This window comes from Propithecus coquereli, unplaced genomic scaffold (genome assembly GCF_000956105.1).
Source record: "Propithecus coquereli isolate 6110/MARCELLA unplaced genomic scaffold, Pcoq_1.0 Scaffold138, whole genome shotgun sequence".
NCBI lineage: Eukaryota > Metazoa > Chordata > Mammalia > Primates > Indriidae > Propithecus > Propithecus coquereli.
This window is the reverse complement of record NW_012138080.1, coordinates 388,551-407,827: the sequence shown is the minus strand read 5'-3', so window position 1 is coordinate 407,827 and position 19,277 is coordinate 388,551.

The following is a 19,277-nucleotide window of genomic DNA, read 5'->3' as shown; positions in this document are numbered from 1 at the left end:
CACAGTATCATCAGGACTTTTTGAAAGCTCACAGGTGATTAGGATTTTACAGAATGGAGGGATGTATTAAAGACAATATTTTGTTGAGATTATACAGTGTACAAGAGAGAAACTGTTTCAGATGGTTATAGTCTGTGACTTCAAGACATTTTCCATCTAGTAGGAAAGGATTCAGAACAACCAATTTGATTTATCTACTTCCTGGTCTCAGTAACCCATAACATGGGAAATAAAATTGAATTAAAGGCTTTATTGGTTCCAATATTTCACTAATATTTAAAAAACATGAAGAGAATGAAAAAAAAAATTAAGTCTACATCCAAGAGAGGAAAGAATGAGGAGAGGGTAAAGGAAGACTAGACAGAAGAAGTAAAAATCAGAAAGAGGTGTCTAAAGCACAGGAGGAGGGAAGAGCAAACAAGGTTGCAGTGAGAAAGTGATTGGGATCAATGCGGAGGCAAGGGCAAGAACGCAGAAAGAGAGGAAATATAGCCAGTGAAAAAAGGAGCCAGATGGGAGGAAGAATAAATTGACCTGTGATGAAAGAAGGAAATGAAAGTAGAAAGTGAAAGAAGAGAAGAATATACTTAGTGTTTTAACAGTACTTTTCATTTTCAGAAAGCTTTATAAATATTAACTAATTAACCTTCATTCCAGCCCTGGGCATAAGCAATATTATCATAGTTATTATTATTAATAACGGAATGTAAAAGGGGTCAGAAAGGGTTGGACACACAAAGCTTTAAATCTTGTACATGTATTTTATTTCTCTGACATGAAAGCAGTAGCTAGAAGGAAAGTTTTGTTTCAAATTCTTGCAAATCCATTATTGCTGGATGGGAACCGCATTTATTTTGCTTCCCTCACCTTAATAACCTTAGGCCATAGGATCTGAAGATGTAGACTGCATCTGACTATCAATAATTCTTCACCTGCAACTCATCCTCGATGGTGGGGCAAAACAAACAGCTTTTAATTCAGTTTCAGCACTTTTGATTGACAGGATTATTACTCTCGGTGGTCTTATTTCTAAGAACAATGCATAACTTTTCCTGAATACTATTCACTTGCAGCATGGCAGTAGAAACCAGTTGTACAGTGTATGGTAGCCAAACAATACTCGCCATGTTTGTTTGGAGCCTTTTTCTTTTCTTTGATCCCACCGAGACTGGATGGGAATTCTCCATTCAGGAACAGTTGAAATGTTCCAGCTTGCTAATCACACTCTCGCTCTTCTGGGGGGAAAATATTAGAAAATGGATTGAATGTATATTTGGATGTACATAGTGGAATTCACTTTTTGTTACAGCTTGGGCCAGCAAACAACCCCGTGCCTGTAATAATGTAAATTTTGCTTTCACTATGACCCTACATCCACAAGCTAATTACACTGCAGATACAAAGGCTGTCGACTTTCCTTCGCTCAAGTTATGAAGGAGCCTGCTGGGTGAAATAGCCACTGTTAGTGTATTTCGGGAAACATCCAACCTACTGCAAGATGGTCCTTGTTTTAAAAATGACTTTTAACACGAATTCATGTAGTATTAAAAAGTAAACGACAGTGACGGGGGGTGGGAGAGGCAAAGAAAGTGTACGTTGCAGTTGGAGGAAGACTATCTCACTCGCCATATTTCAGTTTGCCTTGTTTTCTTTCTGTTTCTTAGCAAACCAAATTTTATACAGGTTGATTTTCTTTTGCTTTGGCGCACAGTAAATGCCACTCGGTTCCTTAAATAAGATTCCCCAGTCCTCATAGTATTCTTCAAAAACAGTTGTAATTTTAAATTCTCATATATAAAAAAATTATTGTGTAATTCATGATGTGTAAGTGGCCATCTCTTCTCTTTTGTGTGAAACAAGTCATTTTATTTACTAAATTCGAAAAGTACAGATAAACTATTAACTAGTAGTTGGCCATTTAGTTTAGGTAAAAATAATCTTTGTCTATTTTCCTATATCTTTAGGACCTTACAATTCTTTGAGACACTTTACATAAATCTTACACTGCAAAATAGGAAAAAAAAATCTTCCATTTTCCTTATTCTTTTACTGCAAAACAATAAAACAAATATGTCAAGGTTAACAAAATAAAACTTTAAATATATTATAAATACTCCCTTCAAATTAATAAAACTACTCTAGATATAGTTATTACTTGAGATCATATACTGAAGCCTGTAAACTTCAAGAAATGTATGTGCTGAAAGGTGAAAAAATAATTCTGGCTAAAGGACTATAGCTTGCAAATAACTTTTCATGATTTCTTGATATTACTAATATCATCACAAAATCACTGTGATTTCCAAAAGTTTTGTTTGTATGCAACAAAATTCCCTAAAGCAATTTATTATGAACAAATAAAAATTGTTTTGGATGTCTTATTCTATGCCTGTCACTTTTTTAGAAACTATGGGGATATATAAGCAGCAAAAGTTTTGTGAGTCTATGCCCACAAAGAATATATAGTCTTTGTAAACTAAAATATATGAAATAATTAGAAAGCCATTTGGAATGCCAAACTACATGATGTCCCATTATAGAGCTTGAGAGGAGAGAGAGATCAAGGTGGATTGCTGAAGTCTCAAAAAACATCATGGAGCTACGTCCAAAATTATAATCACGTGGTACTGTAATTAATTTTGGAAAGAGGGCCTTTTAGAATAGCACATGCACGTAGAACTAGTAAGCCGAATCATTTCCAGTATCATGAGCAATGCACATTCTCTACAAATATTCCTAACTGAGAGGACAGAACGTTTCCTTTAGAAATCTTTTAGCCCATCAGGTAAGCAATTTTTGTCTTAACAAATTGACTGATTATATTTTGCTCAGGGAACTGCTGTGGGAGCAATCTCTCAGGTCTTGCACATTCTAGACCTTTACATGAAACATGTTAGTCTTTTCTTTCAAACTTATATTTAATGAGACATGAATCAAAAAGTCTATTTTGGTTAAAAAATCACTGAATTTGAGATTGTCCCCTTGAAAAAGAAGGCAAGATATGAGATGTTTGTACCATTATCAATCAATTAAGGAGTTTATTATTTATATAATATATCCCAAAATATTTCAAAGGATTTATATTTGAATAAGAGCTTGAAATATATTTTTTCAAAAGATGAAAAGGACATATATCATTAATGATAGTTCTCAAATAATATAGGTAAAATAAAATTAGTGAAGATCAGTTGATCTCTATTTTAAAAAAAAGTAAATATGGACAAAAAGTCTGTATGTGCTTTCATCTAGTTTAGGGGGCTACAAACATATCATGACCTATCATTGAGAACTAGGTGATACATTCTCTGCCTTCATTTTTCACAATCCATGAATTATTAAAAACAGAAAACAGTGCTGTATACAATATTGGAACAAATGATTTTGCCAAAATGAGTTGGTGAATGCATTACTATTTCTTTAGTCTTGAGTAGCTACCTCCAGAAAAGAAGAAACTACCACCAAGACATTTTTAGCATTAGGTCTTCTAAACTCGTGCGGTAGATGGAAATATTTTTCTCTCCTAAAAGAACACATAAGGTGCTATTTCGCCTCGCAGAAATATGAAAACTTGAAATGCACTATTTTTTCCCAGCAAGCAACCAGGCTCCACACACATCTATCATTATTCAGCCTCAAACTAAAAAGTCTTATTCTGAATACCAATTCCTATAAACTCTGTGGCTCTCAATTATGGAATCTGAAACTGCTGGTTCCATGATGATAAAGGAACATGCTGTTTGAAAGACCACAATTTGGCTGCAAGTAATCAATACACTATTTGGAAAGAAACCTGGATGTGCAGTTTGATTTGGAAATGCTGAGAGCATTGCACAGGGGCCTTCTACTCAAGTCTTGTTACATCAGGCTGTTTGTCAATCTTCCTGAAGCCTGTTTGTTCATTTTTGGAGACCTCAGAAAATTTTCCTGTTCACTGACATTAATAGAAGATGCCACTTCTGGAATTTTCAGGAAAGAGTCTCTTGTAGCTAAATATATTTCTACTTTCCTTTTTTTTTTTTTTTTTTTTTTTGGTTTTGTTTTTTTTGTTTGTTTTTTCATGAAGCTTTCTTACTTTCTCTCCATTTCAGGGTATACAATGTAACAAGAAAAATTAGAACTTCTCTCCAGCCAGCAACATGCAGATGCTTTGGATAAAAGTAATGCTCGTCAATTTGAGTTTTATAAAATTTGTATGACATTTAATTCATTTGCTTAAAGGGAAAATGTTGTGTTTGCTTAGCATCCAGAGTTGTTATTGAAACGTGATTATGAAATATGAATCCTTCCAATAATTCTAGATTGCCTTTATTTTTATTTTTGATATCCAAGAATATGGAAACTCAGAGAAGTTAACTATTCCAGGTCACACGGGTTAAAAAAAAAATACCAGAGCCAGGATTTGAAGCTGGTTCTTTATCATTTTAAGGCCTATAAAAGGGCATACCACCTGCTACTAAGACACATAAAATACAGAGCTAACAACCTATTGTATATTCTACAGAAGCCCTATTTTCTGAAGCTTGTTAAATTGCGTGAAGAAGGGCATTATGATGAGTTTCATTCATTGTAAATTTTCACCAGACTTTTGCCAAAACCGCAAAGGCAAGATGACTTTAATGACAATTAATATAGATTTAAATCTGAATGGTTGTCTTATCTCTTTGTAATTCTTGGCTAATCTTGAAAAAATGTATATCATGTTGACGGAAGGGGAAGGGGATTGAATGACCAAAATAGGAGGGGCAAAGGGCACAGGCCACGCAGAATAGGAAACAGGAAAGGAAGTCTTCCTTGGATGACCTTACAGAGAATTATCTGGACTTCTGAGCAATATGAATAGAACAAAGGAAATCTTACAAAAAAAAAAAAAAAAAAGATTTATCTAGGATTTTCCCTTAGTTAAATTAGGGCCATTTGAATAGCTAACATAATAATGGGGTGAGGAAGAAAAGAACAGCAACCTTCTGAAATCTTTCCTTTTTATTATACTCACAGATTGTTTTGCTATTCTTTCAGCACCACATTAGAAGGCAGCAGAGTTTGTGCAATGTGAATTAGCCTGAGAAATTTCTATACGCATACACATTTTAAGTAAGATGACTATTTGGACAGGCTAGGAATAGAGGCTGGGCGTCTGCGCTGTCGTCGAATCCTCTCCGGACGGCATGCTCCGCGCTTTCCCGTTCTAGCCTCTCCGCCTGCACAAGTGTCATTGAGACAGGGTGGGACAGCTCTGCCAGGCTGCTGGTTCGATGCTCTTGGGCTTTATCTTAATATTCCTAAGTTAACCTTGCTTTGAAGTTATGTTCTGTGGAAGGCATTAGTTGATCCTTCACGGTTTCTGCCACAGACATTTTTAACTGCCCTCAGAAAGTAAGAGGCGGGAGAGGAGTTGGTTAGGTCGAAGCAGCATGCTATGCAGTGAAGCCCCCCAATTTCCTTTCGCCACAGCTCCATTTACTCCCTTTGAGTGTGCTGATAATTCCCAGGTAGTGGGAGTAGGTTTTCAGTGGAATTTTGTTGTGGGAACAGTGGGGCTCTGCTGGTCTGGGGTTCACATGTCTTGACAGCAAGGCCAGGAAGGTACAGCTGAGGGACTGCGATGGTCTGTTTCTTGTGGAGTTAGAGTGCCCTCTGCTGCCCAAGAGAAGAAGTGCACTTACAGATAGCTCTTGCCAGCACATTTTTCCAGGTAGAGAAAAATCTCCAAAATGCTCTTTCAAAAACCAGAGGCCTGAAGTAAAACACTGAACATCTGGCTTCATTCCACTGTGGGGGCTTTGATTCTTTCAAAGAAATCCCAGCAAGGCTGAGTGTGCGATGAGATCAGAGCTCACATGGAGGCTAGCTTTTTCTTTGGCCATGAAGTATGGTCTAACCAATTGTTCTAGAATGATAGGTATTTGGGTTATTTTTCAAGAGTTTAAGGGCCACCATAAAATGTTCTTTTATTTTTTGTGTGTGATCATTCTTTTTATATCTGGGAAATGAGAATATTTTAATTCCAGATTTGGAGATTCCTGTGTATTTTCTTTTGAAGTAACTTTTTTTATGATGTTTTCGTCAATGCTGAAAAATGCTTTTGTGACAAATATAAATATTCCTTTTCATAAAACCATTTCTTGATTTACTTTCTAATCTATTTTGTTACTGTGTGCTGTGAAATATCTTATTTTTGTGTAGTCCTATAATTTACAAGCACTTTCTCGTAATCACATCTAATCATCACAGGAACTCTGTGATGTAGCTACATAGTTTCTACTTTATAGAGAGAGAATCAAGGCCAAAGTCATGCCCAAACCTAAAGGTGGTGTCAAAGGTGAGAATTTTGTCAGATTTTGTGCTCAGCTCTGGGATAAAAGTAATAGTGAACAGTTCCTTAACGGCCTCCATTCGTTAGCACCATACTAAATTTTTTAAATGCATTGCTCATTTATTCTTCATGTCACATCACAAGATGAATATTTTAACTGTCATTTTATAGATACACAAATAAAGATCTTAGTAGTTATCAGTTAAATAGCCAGTAAGTGAAAAAGCCGATTTTAAACATGTTCCATCTGACTCTAGAGGTCCCGATATGGGCACAACTTCTTAAATGTAGAGAAATAAGACAAATCCCCGACCTCAAGCAGTTTAGTATTTTTTTATAGTGGTAAAATATACATAACATAAAATTACCGTTTTAATAATTTTTAGGTGTAAAGCTTAGTAGCATTAAGTACATTTATATTGTTGTGCAACCATGACCACCATCCATGTTCAGAACTTTTTCATCTGAAACCCTGCACCCATTCAACGACATCCATTCCCCCTTCTCTCCAGCCCCTGGCAACTGCCATTCTATGTTTCTATGAATTTGAGTACTCTAGGTACCTCATGTGAATACAATCATACAATAATTGTCCTTTTGTGTCTGGATTATTTCACCCAGCATAGTGTTTTTAGGGTTCATCCTTATTGTAGCATGTGTCAGAATTTCATTCCTTTTTAAGGCTGAACAATATTCCATTGTATATATCTACCGCATTTGTTTATCCACTCATCCGTCAATGGATGTTTGAGATGTTTCTGCCTTTTTGCTATTGTGAAGTGTTGCTATAAACATTGGTGTACAAACACCTGTGTGACTCCCCACTTTCAGTTCTTTTGAGTATATACCAGAAGTGAAATAGCTAGATTATATGGTAATTCTATGTTTAATTTTTTGAACATAGAACTGCCATACTGTCTTCTGCAGTGGCTGCATCATTTTACATTCCTATAAGCAATATACGAGGGCTCTAATTTCTCCGCATCCTTGCTAACACTTATTTATTTATTTATTTATTTATAATAGCCATCTTAATGTCAAGTTGTAGCTCATTGTGGCTTTTATTTATATTCTCTAATGATTAGAGATGTTGAGCATCTTTTTATGTGCTTATCGGCCATCTGTGTATCTTCTTTGGAGAAATTTCTACTCAAGTACTTTAACTGTTTTTTAATTGAGTCATTGTTGAGTTGTATGAGTTCTTTATATATTCTGGATATTAATCTTTATCAGATATATGATTTGCAAATATTTTCTTCTATTCCGTTGCCTTTTTTACTGTGTTGATAGTGGCCACAAAAAGATAGATGTTGATAGATACACAAAAGTTTTTGAATTTTGATGAAGTCCAATTTATCAATTTTCTTTTGTTGCCTGTACTTTTGGTGTAATCTCCAAAATCATTGCCAAATTGAATGTCTTGCAGCTTTTCTCCTATAGTTTCTTCTAAAAGTTTCATAGTTTTAGCTCTTACATTTTGGTCTTTGATCCATTTTGAGTTACTTTTTGTATATGGTGTAAAGTAAGAATCCAATCTCATTTTTTTTTTACATATGGTTATCCAGTTTTCCTAACACTGTTTGTTAAAAAGACTGTACTTTCCTCATTGAATGATCCTGGCATCCTTGTCAAAAGTCATTTGATTACATATGCAAGAGTTTATTTCTGGGCTCTCTGTATGGTCTGTATGTTTGTCTTTATGTCAGTACCACCCTATTTTGATTACTGTAGCTTTGTAGAACATTTGAAATCAGGAAGTGTGAGACCTACAACTTGTTCATTTTCAAGACTGTTTTGGCTATTGAGGGTTCTTACATTCCATATGACTTTTAGGGTGGAGTTTTCTATTTCTAAAAAAAATCTTTGTGATCCTGTTAGCAATTGCATTGAATCTATAGATTGCTTTGGGTAATATTGATATATTAACAATATTAAGTCTTCTAATTCGTGAACATGGGATATCTTTCCATTTATTGGTGTCTTATTTAATTTTGTTCGACAACATTTTATAGTTTTCGGTGTGGTTTTCTTATATCTCATGGGTTAAATTTATTCCTAAATATTTTATTCTTCTAGATACTACTGTAAATGGAATTGAGAGAATTGTTTCTTAATTTCCTTTGTGGATTGTTTATTGTTAGTACACAGAGATGTAACCAATTTTTGAGTGTCAACTTAGTATCTTGCAACTAGTTTACACTTTTAACTTGGGCCTGGGTCTTTTAACTCCATGTCCCGTGGTCTCCCTACTTTTTCACAGTGGTTAACATGTTACAATGACCATTAGTTCCTAGTACACAGAAAATTTGTTATATAGTGCCAGTTTTTACCAAACTTTGTTCTGGCTAGAGTTTTTTCATGAAGCCTAAACATCCTGTCAGTAACTTAATTAATGAAAAAGGAAATTAACCTAGTTTTGCTTTTATATATGTGTTATACATATAAGTGATAATCTCAGTGACTTAACGTTTTAATTTACAAATATATAAATTGGTTTGAAAACAGCTATGGTTCTCAAAGTTGTTTTAACCTATGCAAAGAAGACTAAAATATGCACTTATTGATGCCATTCAATAGAGCTAACTGCTGAACTCTTCTGACTCAAATGGATTTGGGTAGTGTAGTCCATCCTGTTTGGCTGTCTATTGCTATAGTTTGAATATTTGATTTCTCTGAACCTCATGTTGAAATTTAATTCCTAAATTTCAGGACGTGGGGCCTGAGGGGAAGTGTTTGGGTTGTGGGGGCGGATCCCTCATAAATAGATTAATGCCCTCCCTCGGGGGTGAGTGAGTTCTCACTCTATTAGTTCCAGCAAGAGCTGGTTGTTTAAAAGAGTCTGGCACTTTTAACCCCATCTCTTGCATCTTCTCTCACCAAGTGATCTCTGCATGTGCCGGCTGCCGTTTCACTTCCACCACTAGTGGGAGCAGCCCGAGGCCCTCACCAGAAGCCAAGCAGGTGCTGGCGCCACGCTTCGTGTACAGCCTGCAGAACTGTGAGCCAAATAAGCCTCTTTTCTTTAAAATTACCCAACTTCAGGCATTCCTTTATAGCAGTCATATGGGACTAAGACACTCATTCAGCTAGGTAACAGCCATAGGACAAGTTTTCAAAATAAATTATTTAATGCTTTGACTAACACTTGATAAAAATAATACAAAAAATCTCATAAGCCAATTTCACCTATGACTATAGATACAAAAATATTAAGCACAGTATTATCAGATTCTTATTTTTAAAATAAAACTATACTAAATAGAATGTAGTCCAGAAATTTAAGGATGTAATCTATGGTTCTTATTCATCACACCATATAATCATGAGAAAAAAAATTGGGAAAACCCTCTGATCAATGCTGTAAAGGCATTCATAAATGTAACATATATTCATGAGTGAAAACATACTTTCAATATACTAGAGATAGGATACTTCTTCCATACAATAAAGAATGTGTTTAAAACCAACCACCAATGTCCACTTAGCAGAAAGGTCAGAAGGATGTCTTCCATCATGGCCAATAGCCATCATAATCTGGAAGTTCTGATCAAGGTATAAGAATACTGAAAGTAACACTAACATGTAAATAAAAGGAAAAACCATATTATCTACAAATAATATTTTTGTTGACTTGGAAACCTAAAGATAATCAATTGAAAAACTATTAGAAAATAACAATGAATTAAGTAACTGATTTAATATAAACAATATAAACATATTCTGTAGACTATGAGTAGCATCTGAAATGGATAAATATTTCAGTCAAAATAGTAGTTTCTGTTTTCATCATTTTCTCATTGATAATATAAACATAAATTGCTTTTTGTACTATCTATACTATTCCATTGCATAACCATATATTCTGGGCCACTGTGATACTGCCTTAACTATTGTAACTTTATCATATGTCTTAATATTTGTCAGGGGAAAGCCCCCCATACACACTATTAAACTACTCAAATATTTCTTTGTGATTTTAGCCAAGAATGTTTGGTTTGTTCTTCGAATTGAATTTTAGAGTCACATAGTTCAGTTTTTTTTTTTAAAAAATTCTATTGAGATTTTTGGTCATAGTTATATAATCACAGCCCTTTTTGCAGTGGAAGGGCTGTAGACCCTAGCTGGTCCAATTTCTCTCATTGTAGATTTAAGGAAAAAGGGTTGCGGACTACAGATCTTGTATCCTTCAATGGCACACAGCCGGCATTTACTACTATGCACATATTATATGACTTTGCAAGAGACAGGTTTGAAAATGGGACTCACCCTCTAGAAACAGGATTGAAACAATTCTGATATTCAAGAAGGCTGGATTCGAGAAAGGCAGTCACAATTTAATACTCAACAGAGAGCCCCTCCAGTGTGTCAGAACACTATTCAAATCAGCTGATGTTTTGCATTTGAATAAAAAGGATGGTAATTGAAGGGGTGGAGAAACTGAAGTAGTGAGTATGTGCCGTAGATCGAGGATTAGAGGTACTTTGCTTACAAGGATACTGTATTTTTTGCCTCTTCCGAGGCCCTCATAGACTTTTCTCTACAAGACATTGGAAAAAATCATTTTACAGCTGTCACTTTTGGTCCCAGGAAGATTGTTAACGGCATGACAGGGATATTGTAGTACAATAGTGAAGTAACAGTAGTGGTGACAACCACAGTAACTATTAGGATATCTTAATTTTACATCACACTTTTCTTACAAAAAGGACTCCTAGGAACTCGTGTATATAATTACATTTTGCTCAGATCATTCTCCTGGGGTGGTCAGAGGCAAATATTGCCTTCTTTTTACAGATGGTAAAACATGAGTTAGTGAGAAATGAGAAAGTGTCCAAATGTCTCAGAGGCCACCTGGAGCAGCTTCCATGACTGCCTTTTTTTCAGGCAACATTATCCTTCCAAAAATGATAGTTACTAGAGGTCTGTCCTCCCATGCTTCTTATAATTTCACAAAAACTTGAAAAATGAAGTCAAATTTATCCCCTTATTAGAATATGTGCCAATAAAAGAAGAAATAGTTTTGCAGGGAAACTAAGGTGTTTACAAATGCTTTTCTTGAATCTGTTCTTATAAAAATATCAGGGCAGTGAAGCAGCAAAACTTCATGTACACTGTTTGCATTTTGGTGTCTGTAAATGCTACTCTCTGGAGCGCAATTCCCGTACTCAAAGATGCTGACTTAATAGACAATATAAGACATATGCTATTTATTACATAACCTAAGTACTTGGAAACTAGAATAAAATCACCAAACAACCTTTAATATACAAGGGCAGTGGTTTTCAACTCTGCTAGTACAATAAAATCATATTTTCATTTAAAAGAAGACCAGTATCCTACCCCTAACAATTGTTTTCTTCATTAATATAAAGAGGCATCAGGTCTGGGTAATCTGTGATCTATGAGACATAAAAGTCTGATTCTAAATATAAAACATAATGTCTTTCAGGGACTACTTTTCCAAGATCATTATTTTTGTGTCCTCCCAGTATATTTTGTGTGCTACACCCAAAGCACACACAGTCAATCAAAAACACACACAATATTTTACCTTTTCTATCAGAGATGGGGTAAGTGGGGACATAGTTCCAGAAGGAATGAATAAAACCCTAAAAAAGACAACTCTCGATAAATTTCAGTCTGAGTATTTGTGTGTTCAGTGTAGAGTTGTTATATAGCCTAAAGTTTGTATTATAAGGCAGAATTCTGTACTTGGTTTTATCACAACATGATAGGCAGAAGAAAATCTCCTCATTTAACTTTCTATAATCCATGCCATTAAAAATCCCTAGAATCACGCATCCATAAAACAGTAAAGGTAGAAGATTGGCATAGAGTCCAAGCCCTCCAGAAATACAGGCGAAGAAACGGAGACTCAGAAAGGCACCCAGAGCATCAGCAATGTGTTTGGGATAGACCAGGGCTCTGCACTCCCAGTTTTGTGCTCTTTTGACTAGACTACATGTTGCTATACATGGTTCTATAAATTTGTGTTCTGTCTCACAAACCACACTGCACTTGGGTGAATTTAGAATGTCTTCTGCACCATTTATGTTTCTGCCTTCCACTCCCTCCTTTCTCCCAACTGACACTTTTCCATCATTAACAGGTTTATTAACAGGCATATAGAGGGTACCTCTAGACAGATATCGATTGGGTCTCAGTTGATAGTTGACTGGCTCTCAGAATTGCGATGACACATAACATTTAGGCTGAAAGCTTTTTTTGGCACTCACAGACATTGTTGGAAGCCATAGGCAGTAAGAATGTTTCTTCAAGTTAAAAAAAAAAGTTTTGTTTTTAATTATAATAGCTCCTATGTCCTTTTGAAATTATAGGACTAACGTAAATGATAGAAGTAGAGTAGCTCTAAGAAGCCTGTTGGATTACAGCAAACAAATTGACAGATTCTAGAAGGTTTGCTAAAGCAAGTTACTGTGATAGTACATGATAGACGTGCAAAAAGAGATTATTTAGCAATGCTGTTCTTTTTTACTACTTCACAGTGTTCCCACAGAATACCTATCAAGGAAGAGAGCAATGTCCTGGATCATACTTGCTCTTAGAGAAGCCAATGGTTATGAATCTATCAGGAACTAGAAGCATTAGGGAATTAATAGCCTAACCCTGAAAAATTTCCCACATACTCTGGTTCAGTGGGTGATTTGTGAATTTAGGATAAGTTTGTATTGAATTTCAAATTAAGAGGCACAGTGACAGGCGTTCTTTCAAATATGAAAAGGCTGTTTATGCTTTAACTTAATAGAGTATGTCATTTTAGTAGAAGTTTTAAAAAATTAAAAATTTTTAAAACAATTTATTATAGTTTTTGCAATATATTTACAAGTGTACATGTCAAGGTTGGCAGATATAATCTGGAGGCCCTGCAACAGAGTAAAATCAACTGGTTTATGCACACATGGAACCTGTGTGTGCCTATCACAACTCATCACATAATCCATTGATCAGGGTTTGCCTGAAGACAGCCATTCATTTATCCATATATGTTATTGATATAATGACATAGCTCATATTTCTTTAGTCCTTTGCAATAATAAAGGACATTTGGGCAAATTTTCTCATTTGATCTTGACAAGATTCCTACTGAGTTAAATATTGACTCTCAGAGATAAGAAAAATAAAGCCATGAGTAGTCTGATTTGCCCGAGTACAAGTAGCTTGCGAATGAGACCATGATGGCACTCATTCAAACTGTTTAATTCCAAATCCAATGCTCTTTCTACCATACCTCAGCTGCAAGGCATTTTGTGAGAAGCTGGGGAGAAGATGACTTCTCTTCTGTGACTCTGAAGGAATAAGGACTCAAGTGCCAGCCTTCTTGAGAGTTCTGTATTAACATCCCAGCTTTGCAAGCAAGGTTTGGCATGAGAGCATTGTCATGATGTCACCATAGGGTGGGAGAACTCAACATCTTAAGATTTGGATTTTAGACCTATTTGACAGTCACTTCATTCCTTTAGACTGTTCCTCAACTTTACAGTGAGTAGCTGGACTGCAAAATATTTTAGATCAGTGATTAGCAAACTGTAGATCCCTGGGCCAATTCCAGCTTATTTTTATGAATAAAATTTTATTGGAACATAGTTATGCCCATTTGCGTATGTTATTTTCTATGACTCCTTTTACACTATAAAGGCAGAATTGAGTAGCTGCCACAGAATTGAGATATGCCCTGCGAATCCCTTTACTGAGAAAGTTTGTTATCTCCTATTTTTGGTCTTCTCTATTTTATTTTGTTATTTTATTTCCTTTCACCTTATTCTATTTTACTTGTCAATGAGAGAATAAGCATTTTCTTAAAGAAGTATGTTTGAAGTACATCTTTAGCTAATGGGGGGCATTTGTTTTATCCAGCAAAGATTTGGCTGTCATTGTAGAAGGTCCCTAGAGAAACCCTCTTTCTCATTCCAAGAACTAAGAAAGGTGTTTTCTAGGTCTATATCACATTTCCACAAATACAGGTTCAATTAAAGTACCTTTTCTTTTAAATTTTCCCATTCTTTATTGTCATTCAGCCTTGGGTTGAGCCAGCGAGATTGGTAAGAGGTGCCCTCTGGAGACCTCCTGCAAATGCTATTCCATGAAGTAGTGGTTTCCCAATGTGCATCTCTTACAAAACCAAACAATACAAATAATGCTTCTATTGTACCTTTCTTATGGCTGGTCTCAAGAGGGGGAGACTGTCATCATAAAACACGACAAAGCTGCTATAGAAATGGACAGAGGAGATAGTAGTCTGAGGGCCTCAGAACCTCAATGGAAACTTCCTCTAAACTGACAGCTGGAAGCTGCAGGGTTTTTCTTGGTTATTCACTGAAATGTGAAGATTGCTGATCTCAATGGGTAGTTGCAGAAATTTTTTGTTTTGCTATTATCTGCATGTAAATTATTAAATAGATTATCAAAGAGATCAGATTTATTATATAATTCTTAAAACATTAACTGAGAAGCAGGAATAATTTTTTAAAATCTGAGATTGTTAGATAACTAACTGCTAATAGGCAACCTTAGATTATTTCTTCCATTGTCTTGCTAGATTTCTTCCAGTGTCTAACACCAACAAAATCCTCAAGTTAGGTAAATGAATGTGGAGTTAGAGTTATTGAAATTCATCATGGTATAGGCTCCCAAATTGCTTAGGTTATTGTTTTAAACAAATAACTACTTGATTTTTATTTTTTTAGTAACATTACTTTGTTTAATCATATCACATATTTCTCCTTCTATTTGTTAAATCTAGTTTTTCAGCGTTTGGTACCAAGATGTATTTACGTAAATTGCATGATTCATAATATTCCTGTATCCAGAACTTGATAGACAGATTCTCATATAGAGGGAAGCCAGACTGTAAGGAAAGATTTTTCTGTAGGACTTACTGCATAACCATGAACAAAGAAAAATCTGACCTATTCAGATATCTGCCTTCAGCCCCTTATTTTTTTGGTTTCCTCAGAACTCATGTATTGTACTTGGAAAAAAGTAAGTAGCAACGAACTCAGCTTTTTGTAAGTTAAAGTAATACTCATATTAGGCCTGGGGGATAGTTAAGTATTGATTGTTAGAGTCCAAAGATGAATAGGACATCTCCAGGAGAACCTGACAGCATTGTGGAGGTTTGGAAATATTTCTTTGCTTTTGGTACAGAAGGTGAAGCAGGGTGATTTTGGTTGGAAGAAAGATCTAAGCTTGGCTAGGCTGCTCAGAAGCCATTATAGTGTTAATGATAATGTTAATTGAAGATTGCTTAGGGAGGGGAAAAACCTATCTCTGTAATGAGTTCCTGTCTATGGGCCAAGCAGATGAAATTTCCCCCTTCGTAAACATGAAGTCCTACAGCGGGGTGTTTAGACCATGTCGGATCTCTGTCTTGTTGATCCCTGGCCAATCCATCACATGGAAACAAAGCTGTCAGACAGCAAGCAGTGCCTTGGTATTTGCCCTCTCAAACGTATTCCCTAGTTGACTGACATCACGCCAGCTAGTGAAAATTCCACACTCGAGTGGCACTCTCTTTCAGGGCTTCAGAAGAGGAAAGTACTCTGGGGCAGACATCCTGTAACCATCCCAGAGTCAGAGGGTCTCTTAGGAGCAGCCAGATAAGTTGTTTGCTTCAGAATACCTTGTTATACATTTATTCTACAACTCCAAGGTGGGCATTTCTACCCCCATTACACAATTAGCTCCTGTGGCTGTGAAACCCAAGAAATCCATGTAACTCATGCAGGCTACAACAATTGACAATAGGACCTATTGCTGTATTCAGCTCTTTCAACATTAAAATAACAATCTAAAATCCCTAGGACAATCTCCCATAAACCTCATACATGCGTCTTCTTCTTCTTCTTTTTTTTTTATCAAGGAGTAATACCAGAAATTAAACCTTATAAGTATCCAAAAGCAATTACAAAATGAGGAGATTATGGTGGCAATATTGTAAATGGGAATTCACTTAGATGTCAAAGCACTTGCCACAAAAGTGGCAATAATGATGCTAAACACAATATACTGAGTTTTCAAATATTAATTCCTTTACTTTTTTCTTTGTTAGACATGATGAGGTTCAAACAGCCATCACCAAACTGATTGTGGAAATAATAATATCATCGTCATCATGTGCTGGTGAAACATACATGGCTCTGCCATTCTGTCCTATGGGCACTTACTAACAGAACAAGAATCAGACATCAATCCCTAGAGGTAAAATGACAGGACCTTATGAGGCCCAGAGCTCAGAGTGTAATTGTAAACCTACCTTCTAATAAGCTCAGCTTTTAAAGATACCAATTGTAGCAAAAGTGGCAATAAAAAAAGAATTAATTTTTCAGGCTGACTTACTATTTGCTGGTCATAAAATGTTTTTAGCTTTGGAACATTCGTTGTCGTTTGGTATTTACTTCTAGCCCACTTGTTGATCCAGTTGAATCTAATTTCTTGAGAACAAGCTGCATGCCTGCCCCTCCTTTCCTTCCTTCATGAGCTCTAGTTAAGTTCCTACTGTGTGCAGGCATTGTGCTAAGCAGCAAGGGAGATACTAAGGAAGCACAGGCCCCATCGCTTGGTCCTGTAGCAACTTGTAGTTTGGTTGAGAGAAATTAAAAAAAAAAAAAAGCATACATGCCAAGGTAAAAATTCAAGGCATAAATAAATAAATAAATAAATAAACAAACAAACAAAACAGGAAAACTTAGATTCTTCTATCGAATTTACCAAAGTCTATTTCAAATTTGAAGAGAGCTACGGATAATGAAAAACATGTGAACTAAGCACAGAGACTTCTAAACCAGGTCAGCGAAAGGAAAGAATTACTTGAACACTGATTTCGTGCCAGACCTTGGTCTAGGTGCCTTTACATGTATGTTTTGCAAAATAAGCCCCTTGCAGCAGTTGTAGCAGAAATCTATACCCCTCATGTTATAGATGACGAGAGTGAAGACTTCAAGGCCTCTGTTCACTTTTCAAATCTCAGCCAACATGATACCACTTCTCCGAGTAAGAAACTTTAAGGTGCTTTATTGCATTCCTGCGGTGATGTGCGTATAGCGCTACCGAAAACATGCAACACAGCGAATGGCGCCTAAGTGCATGTCCACCTTTCCTAAAGGTAAGAATTCCCGCCTCTGAGGCTTAGCACAGCACCTCCAGTACGTAACAGGTGCTAAACACCCTGATCAACAAATAAGCAACGACAAACTGTATGGCAGAGCTGGGATTACTATTCAGGTTTTTTGTTTGTTTGTTTGTTTGTTTTTTTAATGCCATTACTAATGCTCTGTCCACTATTCCACGCTGTCTATGTGGAAGAACTCTTTCAGAGAAAGAAACAAAAATTTAATTTCCATCCTGTTCCTCTTTTTTATTGTGAGGGAAGTTCATATTTTAGGAAAACAACTGGGTACCTGAATAAACCCACCAATGTGACAGTCACTCATGTAATACGCAGAGAAGTGAAGAGTATTCTTAGGGCACTTCTGCAAAAAACAAAACCTTTTCAGAATAAAAGAACTCTCTCACTTTTGATTGAAACATGCACATCTGGGGTCTAACTTTTCTACATAATTACTCTGGCCTTTGCTTCATTTTAATTTCATTTTAGTGACTATACAGTCGATCTTAAATTTACATCTGGAAACTTAAAGAATTTCAGAATTGGATTGATCTTTATCACATTGTGCTTAGGAATGTGCAAAGTGGTCAATGACTGGTGAATATTCCTGGTTCCTTAATCTCAAATTCTTAATATTTGAGAGGGACTTTAAAAATGGTTCCAGAAGCTGGTAATTTTGATTTAACACATACATACTGTAGAAGAAAGGAAAGCAATAGAAATCTTTATTTTGGATGGGAAAGAACAATATTATCCTACTAAAAAAAGATAACAGGGGCATTCCTAATGGCCAAAGAGGATGCTGGGAGTAACGGAGGCTAAAGTGAAGCTGGACTGCTTTTCTTTTAAATAGGAGCCTGTGCTTACACTGCTGTACGGGAAACTTCTAGGCAGTAATCAAGGGACCTTACTTTACAGGTATCTTATAAGTGAAGAGTTAAAAATAGATTTTGAAAAAAAGAAAAATGATTTCAAACACTAAAAAAAAAAAAGATTTTGGATTGTTATCAAGGAATATCATAAGAAAATAAGTTTCAGTGTACTGAGAAACTAGGTATCTACACATATCAGAAAAAAGTATGCAAAGGATGTGCTTTCTTCTAACCCCTACTGTTCCCCCCACCCGCCCCCCACTGCAAGAATTATCAACTCTAATTTGCTACCCATCTCCTTCGCTCCCTCCCTTCTGCCCCATTCCTTCTTTTTTCTTTTTTGGGCTGGCTTACAAGCAATTATAGTTAGTAATGGGTAGTGGTCTCTGCCCCTCAGACTGTGGTTCTCAGTTTTGATTGTTTGATTTATTAAAAAGACCATCTTATTTGGTGATCTGGTAAAGTTATATCACTTTTCTCTTTGTGAGCAGCAGATTCTACGACGGTGCAGAAAGGGGGAGAATTTCCCTTGTGCATAGAGAAGCAGCAGACATACCCTTCTCTCTCCTCCACATCTCCCCACTCTCCCTCTCTTTTCTTCTTCCTTTATGTCTTCCTTGACCTTCCTTTATGGATCACATAGTGCTTTCATTTCACCCATCTGGTCAGAAAGGAAAGTCAGGCATTTCCACCTGCATGTTTTACTAGAACTTCAAACCAACGGGTCTAAAAGAGATCTCACGATCATCTTCTCTCTAATGGATCTACACCATTTCTGTTAACCCTTTCACCTTTAATAACAAAGTCTGTTCATCCAAACTTCTGTCTTTCACAGCTTCCTCAGGCCTGGGCACCGCCACCTTAACAATTCTTTAACTATATATATCTTTCTTTTCTTCCCTCTCCCAGAGTTGCGGGCCTCCTTGTGTCATTACTGAACTATTACAAATAGCCTTTCATTGAGTTT